General features: G+C 37.8%; 1 long non-coding RNA gene across 1 annotated transcript in view; it reads right to left on the bottom strand.

Annotated features, from left to right (window-relative positions):
* Window positions 1-11377, bottom strand: part of LOC145683441 (uncharacterized) — a 48631-nt gene extending 37254 nt beyond the window's left edge. Inside the window, exon 1 of the long non-coding RNA XR_014131097.1 lies at window positions 11273-11377. This is a non-coding gene — a long non-coding RNA (uncharacterized LOC145683441). The remainder of the gene's footprint in view (window positions 1-11272) is intronic.
* Between the last annotated feature and the right edge of the window lie 999 nt (window positions 11378-12376).

Genomic DNA, 12376 nt, shown 5'->3' with positions numbered 1-12376 from the left:
TTATCAGTCGGTGATTTTGTAGTGTTGGTAATATCATGCAACATGATTACTCTATCCTGTTGTAATTTAAGATGTGGCGTGTACCAAATAAAAATTATTTCAATGCATTTTTTCCCACATATGGTAGTTTTCTTAACCTTTTCCGGCCAGAATTAATTTAGATATGTAACCAAGATACGCATAAAAGCTCAGAATTGTGGAAGCTCAAAAATTTCCTAGGCTCGTGCCGCACATGTTTTAAAATTAGAGATACAATTGTATTCTGAATGTTTTGTGAGAATATTTTTGTAACAAGTGTCTTTATCTTCATAGATATGTCGAACTTTGTTAACATTAAGCGTGCACGTTAACTGTTGGAATATAAATATTATTTATATCTGATTAGCAGGCGTAATGGTGAGGGCTAAGCGGTTAGCAGACGCGCCTTTGGCGTGGGAGACACGGGTTCGATTCTCGGCGGGAGCTCATGTGGTTCGGATTCCATGTTAATCAGTAGATATACGTCTCATATAGCCTCGCTGCTGAAAGGGACGTTAAATTGAAAATCAACTCAACGCAAAGCCACTGTAGTTCTTCGTGGAGATGAGCCCATAAACCCGTCAGATATACATCGCATGAGCCGCAAGGAACGTCAATTGAAGCCAGACGTTGAGTGGATAAAATGTCGAACACGGTAATCGAGGATCCAATTCAATCACTTCCAAAGATTTACAGGTACATTCATTTGTTTGGCGTATGGTACAACACAGTGCCATCTATTTTATTTTATTTTATTTTATTTTATTTTTAATTTCAGGGGAGGTTATACCTATCGTAGTGCAAGCCACAGACTTTCGTAGTATAATAAGCACGGAGTTGGTTTGTCAAATTTCACCAATGAACCGTGGAATAGCCAAGTGGAAGAGTGAAGAAAATTTCATAGTCACCCTCTGCCGTGTCACGACAAAACGCTGTAACTTGAGTTACATTGTTTTGTCGCTATAAGCATTTTTGAATTTCCCGCCACCGATATTTATGTTTACCAGGCCCAGCATTGAGCTGGGTCAAATACTTTTGAAAATATAGCAAAGAGAATTTCGATGTAAGTAGGAAATTAGCCTGTCTGTAGCGACAGAACGACGCAAATCGAGTTACATTGTTTTGCGCTACTGAACGGCTACGTAACTGAAATTACATTGTTCTGTCAATGTCATTGTAAGTAGTAAGTGTGCATTTTGTAGCGACAAAACGATGTGACGCGAATTACATTGTTTTGTTGAAAAATGAATGTAGGATTTTCGGATGTTCTGTTTTTACGCGTGTCTGACAGTGACGTCACCGTTGTATAAATCAATCAATGGTTGAATCTGAATCAAATTGGCGGGACCAGCGCCCCGAATCATGGGAACAAACGGGCCAAATAGCTGGTAATTGTTTAGTGGGAGAAAGCGCCGCTGAGTCGACCTGACGCCGGCTGGTGTGTTTGTTTTGTTAATACGATGGAGGGAGTGTCATTGATTCGAAGAAGATGACTTCAAGAGGGAAAAATATAGTTGAACTGGCGCGGCTGCATTATAATTCTAGTCAAGGTAAGAATAAGATAGCAATACCACTGCAGCTCAAATGCATGAATTATGTTAAGTAGTGAGAGAGTTGGTCAGAGATTTGAAGTTGAAAAAGGCACGTATTTAAGGGGAGTCCAGTTGGCCCGAATCCCCTAAAAATTCAGAGTTTTGTGGAAAAATAGTATAACTTCAGGCGTAATTATACATATTTAATGTACTTTTCATGCACATACACCCCTTGGGAGACGTGCCTGAGTTGAAATGATTAACGTTTACAAGCGGGATTAGACTAACTCACTAGTTGTAGACTGTCAGTTCTTGTCCTTACATGCATGTCCAATTATTATAAACAAGGGTTGATAATGCTTCCAATCCCCAGATTAGCCGCTGAGCAACGCATACGGTATAAATCGAGATAGATCCCTAAGTTCCTAACCATGTTGAGAAATTATATATATAACTTAAATATGCCTCAGACTGAGATTTGCTGCAGCGGGAATATACTCAGTGGGATTGAAGAAAGAGGTATGACTCAGATTGAACAGTGCACCAATGTTATGACTTTATAACCTATATGTAGGACAATTCATTATATTCCAGAACAAACCAAATCCACTCTATGTGGATCTTTGGGCTGGACGGTGGGAATCAACAGTCAAAACCAGCCAGAACACGGGAGTTTCTGCCATGTTCCAGACGGTGTGGAAGGATAACGAGACACGGATTATGATGCAGATGCGAACATATCTAGAATATCTTGAAATTGATACTGGAGATGGATGTGACAAATGAAAGTACAAATAAAGTAGAATAGCGTAAATCTGATTAGTTTGTTTGCCACGTAAATGAGTCGCTGTGATTAATGGTATTTATTCATTTGGATCATTGGATCATTCCGGATTTGGATCATTGTCACGCCAACGTGAACGTGGAGGATACAGAGAAGATCCCACCCGGCTAAAAGAAGAAAGCAGTGAAAAATCAACAGGCATAGAATCGTTTGAAGCTACGAGAGCGAGGCGACTGCAAGATCAGGAAGAGAATTCAGTGGCAGATGAAGGGGAAGATCACAAGGGAGATCGAGGGCAAGGTCGAGAAGATAACACTCCGCCTTGAAAGAAGAAAAAGAAAGACGTGAGAAGTGTAGAGGAGAGGATTGCAAGAGACAGAAAGAAATACCCACTCCAATCTGCCAGTAAATGCAAGAAGGGGTACAGTGAGAAAATCCTGTAGGCAACCCATGTACAGATCCAAGAGAATTACTGGAGTATGGGTATCCAAAAAAGACGAGATTACCTGGCAAGGAGTGTGACCAGACAGAAAACTGCAAGCAAGACGATGTTTCCAAAATGGCGCAGGGAGTACACGCTGACATACAGAATGGACAACCACATTGTATGCAAGCAGTTCTTTCTCAACACCCTCGGTTACACAAACGATCATGCCGTGGTGTCAGCTTGCAAACCTGTAATACTGAGGCGGACAATGGAGCTTCAGCCTCTACGTCACTTGTGAAGGCTGAACCAGACAGGCGTGGGAAGCACAAACCTGCCCATGCACTGCCTGACGGGTATAAGCAGCAGATCAGAGATTTCCTCGAGATGATGAATCCGCTGGTGTTACATTACAATTTAGAGCATGCCACAAACAGGAGATATCTCCCCTGCGGTTACACTGCGTCGAAAGTGTACGAAAAGTACCTCGAAGATTGCAAGGAAAAAGGAAGAAGAAATGCAGCTGGCCAGTTTTCCACGAGGTGATGAAAGATCTCCACATCTCCACTTCAAGACCACCCAGGATACCTGTTCCAGATGCGAGCAGCATCGTTTGGCCGTTCACAACGACAACGACGGGCCGCAGCAGGAGCACTCCTGCGAAGCCTGTGAACAGATTTTCCACCTGAAGAACCGTGATCTGGCCCGGGGGCTCATGCACGACTTTCAAAGCAATATAGAAACTCGTGCGTCAGTCTACACTGTCGATATGCAGAAAGTGCTCTCGATGCCAAAACTGTCTACCAAAGACAGCTTCTTCTTGCGAAAACCTGTACTGTTCAATGAGACGTTTGCTGAGGTTGGCCAAGGCACGGAGGCAGTTTGCGTGCTGTGGCACGAAGCGGAAGGCGGGTGATGGGCAAGCAACATTGCGTCTGCCTACGTGGCTTTCATCCAAGGTCATGCCCGGGATTTGGAAATCATCTACCTGTTTGCAGACAACTCCAGCGCCCAAAATAAGAACCGAATCCTCTCCGGGCGTTGTTACGAGTCGTCAACGATTACACTGTATCCTGTTCCAGGATCCGACTGGAATATCTGGAGGCAGATCACACCTACATAAGTGCGGACAGCGTGCATGCGTGCATCAGCAACAAAATTCGACTAAAAGTCCTGTACGACATGGATGACTTTGTGTCGACGATAGAGGCCAGTCGGAAGAACCTCAAGACAATAACGCTGTCCCACAGAGAGATGATATTGTTCCGGGATAAATCGAAAGCCTCCTACACCAACATGAAATCGAAAGCCTCCTACGTTGTGGGATTTCGTAGAGGTAGTTTGGCAATCTATGTGAGAAAGGACTACGATGCAGAAGATTTTCGTGAGATTTCAATTCTTAAGCAAGCTACGGAAAGAGTCCTTGTTAAGGAGTTGGAAAAACAGAGCCCAGAACTGCTGTCAGCGCTGCCGAGGCAGGGATCCCCAGGAGGTATCAGTGCGGAGAAGAAGGAGCATCTTCTCAAGCTCTGACAGAGTATGCCTCAAACCAGACGAGGGTTTTTTCAGAAGCTTCCTGTCACGAGCGGAGTTTTCGGTCTCAACAGGGTCGTTGACGTCGATTTTTGAAGTGACATTTGACGTTGATGCATCAAAGAACGGTCTAGTGTGTAAGTTCTGATAAATAAGTTTTTCAAAGTACAGGCTAATTTGTGACAGATAATTTGGTCCCTTGTATGACTTTTTCCCTTGATTTCTTTTTCGCTGTTATGTGAAGGATTAGTATGTGATCGATAATTACATTTTTCAAATAACAGCTTCTGTTTTCGTTTTATATTCTCCTTAAGGTTCTTCACTACATCGAAATTTAACTAGCGCTAATTTCAGAGTTTTTTGTAATATCTTCAAAACAAATAACAGTACAAAAAATGCATCCGCAGTTTGCTAGACAATGTTATTTTGCATGTGATGCCGTTGTCGCGACTCTCCTCTCTGCTTTCGTTTTGTAGCTATTAATAGATTTGTCATTTAATTGCGATTTTCTGACTAGCTGCACAGCGAAAGCAGACAGGTAAGCCACGACAACGATATGACTTGTAAAATAATATTGTGTAGTAAACTGCTGATCCATTTTCCTGTACTGCTATTTGTTTTGAAGACATTACAAAAAAAATGTGAAATTAGTGGCAGTTAAATTTCGATGTAGCGAAGAACCTTAAATGTTTTCTTTAATAATGTTAAAGAAATGTAACGAAAAAACGTTCACACCGGCCGAAATATTAGAAAGGGGTACAAAACTAAATCAACATGCCCGGTCGTTCAAATTACGTATTAGCAAATATACCATACTCAATCCTTCAGCAATTTTTATTTTGTGTGTCTAGTTATGGACTTTCTTTGGTTGTTATCAGTTTTTCCCACAGTTTTGCAATAAACATTCAATTACCATTTAACAGTGAATTTTGTGTATGCCATGAGCTGCCAATAAGTACGAAGGAAAACATATGTGATATTCATGGGTACCTTAAGTTGTGTATAGAAAGCCGCTTTTGTTATACTTGGTGGATGGAAAATGACCAACCAATTGAACAGAAAATATGTTGTATATATCAGGGGCAAATTCGATTAGACCTATTACAATAGACGAAACAAAGAATCTGTGTGAGCTCGCTATTATTTAATACAGAATTGCCTCTATACCGAACGACTTTTCCGGCCTGGAAAAGTGGGATTCTTAACATGTCCCTATGCCTAAATTACAATTACGTACTCCTAACGCCTGGGTATTTCAGTTATTTCATTTATTAGATAGTTACTATTTGCTATTAAAGGGAATTCAATTTCAAATAATACTGGTAAATCGTGTACGCTGTAGCCACAAAATGATATAACTGCAGATACATATTAGATGCTATAGCCACAGACTGATGTAAGCCAAAATACAAGCCCAGCGCTATAGCGACAAAACGATGTAACTAGGCAAAAATGTCAACCAATCAATTTTCACCAAATTTAATCACACAACATGCATTTACGTAACATTACATGTAACCACGTGTTTCCAAAGTCAAGATACACTGGTTCTACACGATACAAATCACATTTTCGGATGAAAACTTTACGCCTCTTTTTCTCAAAACTGCTCCGCCAAAGTTACAGCGTTTTGTCGCGACACGGCAGCCCTACTGACCCATTAATTTTTATTGTATTGTAAACGACTGACAGTGTTGAGGGATAGCATTCAAAACTGAATAGAAAATTTTCTCAAGGACAGCAGAAGAATGAAAGTCTAATGTTTTACTGGAAATAGGGAGCGGCCAAAAGTGCAGAATACTGTATCCTATTGCATACATTTAGAAAAGTGGGTATGAGTGTACGACAGGAAAAATGTACATTTGTACAAAAATGTATTTGTAAATAACATAGTTCTTTTCTAGTTTCCATTTCCTTTAATCCTGAACACTTAGTTTTATTTCATGCTAAAACGTTTTTAATTCCTTTTGGTGACTTGCATTAAATCAATATTCTGGATTCATTTAAAGCTAAAATTTCCATCTCAAAAATTTCCCTTTGTCTTAATAGTAGGTGAAACAGGAATAGGCAAAACAGGAATTCCTGTTTTGCCTACAATCTTGATAGCGTTGAAATGTTGATAAATATTGCTGTGAAGCTAGTAGGTCAAACAGGAAGAAATCAAATCGTTGACACGATTAATACAACTAGGGCTTTTGGTTTTGCAAAAAGATCCCTCTGTTTCCACTCACAAGTCCTTAGTAGTATCTTTAAAAGCAATGCTGTCGTCTTCGCTCTCTCCATCATCTAATTCATTTTCACTTTCTTCGAAATCGAACACTTTAAATTGCGAATCCTGGTTGTCACTGGTGCTGTCGAAATCGGTTTTTGAAAAAAACGAAAACCGGTTTTTGAAAAAGTGAAATTTCATAAAACCGAAATGTCGGTTTTGAAAACCGCGTTTTCGGTTTTCAAAAAAACGGTTTCCTCAAAAACCGAAAGCCTCAAATGTCACAAAAATTCGACAGCACTAGGTGTCACATGTAGATCTATTCGTATTTTTTGTGTGTTTCTCCATTGAAGAAGAAGGATTATCACTCACGTCAACGGATTGAAAATCATTCTTCTTTGAACACGAGGAAGACAGTGAGCGTGAGAAGAATTTTCTTTTCTTTTTTTTCTTTTTTTCTTTTTTTTTTTTTTTTTTACATTAGCTGAGCAAGAGACTTTTGAACGCAACAGAGATCAACTCAACAATGTTATAATAAGGGTTTTTACAAACCTGTTTAATTGCCACACGGGTAAGACATGCGGTACATTGCTGTAAACAATTGCAAGTTGCAACCTCTTTTTAAGAAGCAATCGCACCGACACAAAGCACTACTCCCCTCCCTCTCTTTCTGAAATGAGACAATAGACAATACTACCCAGTCCTGTCTATTATTTAGTCGACTTTTTAAAAAGCACTGCTTTTTTTTTTCAGCGCATCACATACAAACATCGGGGTTTCAATAGCACGGTTTTGTGTGTGTGTGTGTTAAACTTTAATTCATTTATCACAACTTTTGGCATCATTATATTACTACAAGTATCTGTCTTAAAATGATAGTTCATTGCAGAGTTAAACAGAGTCCTAGAACCTATTACATTACAATCGAAAGTAATACCTATTGCTTTTGAAGCACAGGATTTCACCTTCATTATTCTACTTCTGTTGGGGTGGGCGGATGGATGGGCGGTTGCCCACCCCCGCCCACACTTAACGCCGTCCCTGGATCCCATATACTAACATATTGATTGCTGCCAACAAGACTACCGTATGAAATTTTATGGTTATGTCGGAAAAATACGTTAGTGTATGGGCCGCATAATGACAACAAATTCTTTGGAATGAACAAATAGTTACAAAAAAATTCATGAACTCCGATTGGCAGTAAAAGAATGGAATAATTTATTTATAATTTTGCAACACTCTCCATAATTTAACTATTTTTCTTTTTTCCCTTTGATTTCGTTTAGTATAAATCATTCCAACAGTCCCATTTACTCAATTGGTGAAGCCGAAGAAAGCACGGCGAAATCAAAGAAGGATGTAAAATATTAACTTGGTTTGTTTGGTGATTACCAGGCTAGGGATGAATCTATATTCTTTCTCTCACACACACAAAAAATATCAATCTTCATTTTTTACTCACTTCCCAAAAGACGAAAGAGTATATGGCAAGAAGCACAGGAAGAAGCAAAGAAGTGAATTGCTGATAATTCAGCTGAAATAAAACAAGAGGGAAATAGAAAATTTCAGGCCAATAGCTCTTCTGTCGCCCTTTGCCAAAATTCTTGAAAGTATAATATATACGCGAATTTTAAATCATGTAAAACCCGTTCTTTCACCTTATCAACACGAATTCTTAGGTAATAGATCTACTTTGTGAATGTAGAGGGTCAATTATATGCAGTTTATACTGATTTTTAGCAATGCGTTTGACATCGTTGATTATGGTATCTTGCTACTAAAAGTAGCAACTCCGAATTTTTCGAAACAAGCAATGGACTATCTTGTATCTCATTTGCATGACCGAAAACAATATGTTTCATTCAGAGGATTTGTTATTGAAAAGTTCAATACTCTATCGGGAGTCCCCAAAGGTTCAAATCTAAGTCCCCTCTTGTTTCTTCTTGTTTTCAATATTCCTCTGTGTAGTAAAATTTCTCAAGTTCTTGTTTTTGCCGACGATCTCAAATTATACTGTTAAGTTGCTCAAGTCTTAGTGTTGGGTTCGCATTCGGTAGGTCGTGGGTTCGATTCCTGTTGCCTACTGTCCTGACTGGATATTTCCAGGGTTTTCCTTAGTCCTAACAGGCAAATGCTGGAATAGTACCTACTAAATAGGCCCTGGCAGATACCTTCCCTAATCCTTTCCATTGTTATTGTTGTTAGACATCCAGTGTAAAATGGATTTTAAGCTGTATCTGGTGACTGTTAAATAAATAAATAAGTCCAATTGATGTCTGCTTGAAATTTGAACAGGATGTACAGAGAATTCAAATATGATGGGATAATAATAAATTAGTTGTGAATTGTCCAAGTGTAAATCTGTACCTTTCACGAGGAATGAAAATCCAATTAACTTTGCCTATACAATGAGTGGCACGTTCTTCTCTACCCCAAGTATTACCAAAGATCTAGGAGTTACATTTGATAGCTAATTGAGCATGTGTATATAGAAACATGCGTTTAATTTATAGAAGTGGACAGGATTTCTACAAAGAATCAACATTTATAAGGTTATATTTTTCATATGTGAGGTCAAAATTAAATACTGTTTTATTACTTTGATATCAAATGTCATTAAATTCTCTGATATAGTAGAAAATATACATTTCAAATTCTTAAAAATGCTAGCATACAAGAAAACAGGTTTCTATCCAAAGCATGTCACCAATGAAGACTGAGTAACGAATTTTAGTTTTCAAACAATGGAATAAAGGAGATGGATTTCTGATTTGTTGTTCCTTCATAAATTATTAAACGGTAAAATTCATTGTCCATAATTAGTTTCAAAAATACTATTACGTGACCCGACAGGTAAGACTAGAACAGTAAAAACTGGGCATTCTATATAAAAAAGAAAGAACTAACATACAGTAGAGCGTCGATTATCAGAACGTCGGTCAACCGAACGACCGCTTAACCGAACTGTGTACTCGCTCGCACCTGTTATTCTCCCACCCTACCGTTCATCATCCCTCTCACTCCCAAATCAAGTTTCCCACAGTAGTCGCCGCACTGAGCCACCGCTGGCGTAACATTGCTTCTAATGGGGCCTTCATAAGGCGTTGCTGACCGGCCAAGCCGCCAGTCGCTGTGTTTCAACATTCAGCACACTTCTGTCGGTTTGGCACTGGCTGTAGAAGTAGCGGCAGTATCAAAGCTGTTCACAGCAACAGCTGCGCCAGCTTAGAGTTGAAACGTGCCGCTCCGCGCAGTTTCAACGATTGCGCGCCCCCAAGAAGAGCTTCTCACGGTGCAAACAGTAACCTTCTGTTCTCTGTTACGACCACTTATGTGCTGCTGCGTGAGGAAGTGAACTTGACGATACAAAATGCTTAAACGTAAACGTGTTGTCCTTTCTATGAGGGACTGTACCACATACTATATATTCCTACTAAAGTTGCCTTTGTACGTTACTTTGTAATACTTAAAGAGATGCCTGTTTTTATGAATAAATTTACTGTACAGTACTTCGTTTTGCAAATAAACATGTACAGTTCGATTATCCGAACAAACCAGTTTTCCGAAACACCCATGTCCCCCAATTACTTCGGATAATCGACGCTCTACTGTATTACGAAAATCTTATCTGTGGAGATTGTGTGCTTCATATAACGAAATGATTAGATTTCATGTAGCAGATGTATTTAGTATGTCCAAAAAAGAGTTCAAAACAACTGTCAAGGCAATAACTTCTGCATAATTAAACAACGTATATTTCAGTATGTATAATGTATGTAGAATATTGTGTGTATGTTAGCTAATTATGTACAGTAAGGGACACTATAACTGGGCATGAAACCTGTTGTGTTGGCCTTATGAAATAAATAAATAAATACATAAATTGTTTAGTGCGTCCAAATTGATGGTGATCAATTTGACTGCATCAAAATGTGCTTCTTATTGACTTTCACTGCTAAGCTTCACAACACTCATAACTTTCTTCGTGTGCACTTTGATCTGATTAAATTTAAGCATACTAAATATTGTTCAAGTTTGCCAGCTGGCAATACCTGACTTATTCTTAGTTCGTTCCGGGCTTTCATCACGTTACTTTCATTAAAATGCATAAGCAGGAAAGAAAGATTGAAAATGTGCCCTGAAAAATAGAGTATCTCAGGAACCTTTCGTCATAGAAAGATGAACCTCGGCACATATAATTCTTAATAAAAATGTGTGACTACTTAAAATAAAAGAAAGTATACAGTATAATGTAAATAAATGAATGATCTTTAGCAATACGCTCTTATGCATAATTGACACAGCAAATCTCTAACTACAATTCTACTCTTAATATAAGATTGGGCCTTAAGAATAACAATTACTATTATGGAAGGTTTCGAATTGATTGTTTCTCCTCGGCACATGATTTCGATTTCAAAGAATTGTATATTGTATGATTGCACTCTGATTCCACCAAAATGTGACATCGAACATATGAATTACTACAATGTAGGCATAATTGGGTATTTAAATGACAATAGTATATAGAACGCAAATCACTCAAAAATATACACGACTTTCGAGCCTGTACGGTTAACGTACGCGTTTTCAGCACGGAATATAAAGGTTGGATTGTGATGGTATTTTATGTGGTTCGAATACCACGTTAAGCTGTAGATCTACGTTACATGTAACATCGGTGTTGAGAAAGAAATTAAGCACGAAATCAAGTAAACAATCGTCTGATAGACACACACATATTCATATATATAATAATTATTATGTACCTGCGTAACTAATGAAAACACTAATTATGGACGTGGTTTACAGAAGCGTACGTATTCTAATAATCCCCAGAAATGTTTTTAGCTTTAGCAAAATCTGAGTAACGGTTGTACACTGTATGTACATCATGTAACAGATATGGTTGCGTACAAAAATTTAACATATTTATTAGCTATTCCATCAGTTTAAAGTTTCCAGACAAAAGAATATATTACTAGTGTGGCAAGTTGAAGAATAGAACTGCGAGAAAAAGGTTTTAAAAAATAACTATGTAAATGAAATTTACGCAGTTCATATAAATACTGTGTTTGTTTTAGCAGTTATACCTACGATGCTTTTCGCATTTTATGTTTAACACAGAGATTTACTAGTGAAGTAAAAAATTAATAAAATTACTTATAAAATGGAAAGTTATCTAGCATTGTAGTTCCAGAGAACACATCTCGTTTTCTTACGACTTCACTTTTAATATCAATTGTTACTTTCTAAAATAAATGTCTACTTTTTATGCATACACGTATTTAAATGTTATATTTAAGATGATTTCCTTTGATATAACCTACTTAAAATTCTGATATCAGTATTCCTTGTTTCAAATAAATTAAAATGTATTTATATTAAGTACTTTCATTATTATCTATATTCATTCTTATTCAACCTTTCATTATTAAACCATCTGTCCAATCATTCCAATATAACTTATTTTTATGGAATATAACCGGTACTCTTTTTGACGTCAATGTTTTCTGGTGTGATTTCTTAGCTAGTTTACCGAAGCTACAAACATTACAGCATCTATAGAGACATTATTTCTTCATCTTTACATATCATAAAATATGATGGTTTTATAAATGGCGTATATGTTTCATAGGAATTGAAGATTGAATCGCATGCAACGTTGTATAATGGTTTAATTCATTGAATTGATTTGACACTGTTTTGAAGTTAAATAAAACTTTAATATATCAAGTAAATGTGTTATTAGATTGGACTGTAGAACCATCATGGTTTTTGCATTCTTCCGTTACAGCAATCTCTTTAGTATAGAAATGTAAAACATAATCTGATATTCTTTCTATTAGTGCAGAAGAAACTTGTTCGCTACT

Source organism: Thermobia domestica, chromosome 4 (genome assembly GCF_964235325.1).
Source record: "Thermobia domestica chromosome 4, izTheDome1.hap1.1, whole genome shotgun sequence".
Lineage (NCBI taxonomy): Eukaryota > Metazoa > Arthropoda > Insecta > Zygentoma > Lepismatidae > Thermobia > Thermobia domestica.
The sequence above is the reverse complement of the archived record's forward strand: the minus strand, read 5'-3'. Positions and strand labels throughout refer to the sequence as shown.